Source organism: Austrofundulus limnaeus, unplaced genomic scaffold (assembly GCF_001266775.1).
Source record: "Austrofundulus limnaeus strain Quisiro unplaced genomic scaffold, Austrofundulus_limnaeus-1.0 Scaffold793, whole genome shotgun sequence".
Taxonomy (NCBI): domain Eukaryota; kingdom Metazoa; phylum Chordata; class Actinopteri; order Cyprinodontiformes; family Rivulidae; genus Austrofundulus; species Austrofundulus limnaeus.
The window spans coordinates 108,185-109,776 of NW_013953195.1; the positions used below are offsets into that span (position 1 = coordinate 108,185).

A 1,592-nucleotide genomic window follows, 5' to 3' on the forward strand; every position below is an offset into this window, starting at 1 on the left:
ACACACACACACACACACACACACACACACACACACACACACACACATCAGCAAGTAAACATGCAACACAAAATGCCAAATAGGTTCAGAATTTTCAGAGTTGTACAGTAACAAAGTACAAATACTTTGTTACTGTACTTATGCAGAAATTTTTGGTTATCTATACTTTACTTGAGTAATTATTTTTCAGCGTACTTTTTACATTTTTATTCAATTATCTGTACTTTCTACTTCTTAAATTTTTAAAAAAGGTAAGAAATAGAGTCATTACTCCTATTTTCATTTCAGCTTGTTATTGTTAAAAAATACTCTCCTGAAAAATTGTGTCTCCTGGATAGAGTGAATTTAATTGTGGTTGCATGAGAAGTATAAATATATACCATTCTGATACAATATTTAGCTTGTATACAATTAATCAACGCTGCACACCTTTAGAAAAAATAATTTTGAAGAGGTCACCTTCCAGTAAATGTATTTTAGAAAATCTAAGCACTCATTTTTACTCAATACTTTTGTTTTTATTACTTAAGTACATTTTATGTCAGAAATTTACTTTTGATATTAACTACAAAATAAATCAGACACTTTAAGACTTTTACTCAAGTAATATTCTTAGAGAAGACTTGAACTTTTACCAAAGTAATTTTATGATAAGATACTTGTACTTTTACTCAAGTATCACTTTCAGGTACTTTATACAACATTGAGAATTTTCTGTCATGTGTACACAAAACATTGTTTGTGTGTGATTTAAACAGCAGGGGCAGGTGTATTGGTCCACGTATCAATATTATTGATACCAAAATGATTATTGGTATCAGACTGCAGTAACATTGATTCATTTGTTAACTCTTTATTTGCACTACTGACTTTATTTTTCTCAAATAAAGTGAAAAATTAAGTTGGTAGTCCAGTCTCCACATGCACGCATGAAATGAGAATTATTATTTTTTTGTGTGTGTTAACATTGTTTTATTTATATTTTTGTTACGTTGTTGCTTCGTTTTGTTGTTTTGCACCAGTGACTTTTTGTGCAGCAGAAAATAATAAAGGAATTCTTTGTTTAATTTTACGCTGTTAGTTAACACAAAACATGTTTTTTTTTTTACCTAAAACCTTTGTCCTTATCATAATTGACTATCTAAAAGCAAAAATCATAACATTATTTAATGGACATGACAGATATTGGTATTAGAATCTGAGACACTAGCCCTGTATTTACTCAGGATCAGGATCTCCCACCCATTTTAAAAAGTGACCTAGTTTTGCAAAAAACTTTTCTCTGAAAAGTGTAACCAAGTGCACACACAGAGAGCTTATTGTAGATTAAAATTGTGGTTTCACGTATTATGTGCAAGTTTTGATATTTGATTTAAATTGGGCTAAACACTGCATTAGTCTGGCTGATGCGGATCTGCTTCAATCTATTGCTTTGTTTTAAAAACATCTCAAAAGTGCAGCAATTTAAAAAAAAAACTTTTCCAGAACTAAACTATATTTACTAAAAAGCTGAGTTAGAATAAAATGTGTGGCTTGAACAAAAAAGGTTACATGAAGTTTGTAGGAATTGGAGCCAAAGAGCTTTCCCACTT

At 30.2% G+C, this 1,592-nt stretch overlaps 1 protein-coding gene across 1 annotated transcript in view; it reads right to left on the reverse strand.

Moving 5' to 3' along the window:
- tbx5a (T-box transcription factor 5a) overlaps positions 1 to 1,592 on the reverse strand; it is a gene marked incomplete in the record, with an annotated part of 19,006 nt that overhangs the window by 3,030 nt on the left and 14,384 nt on the right.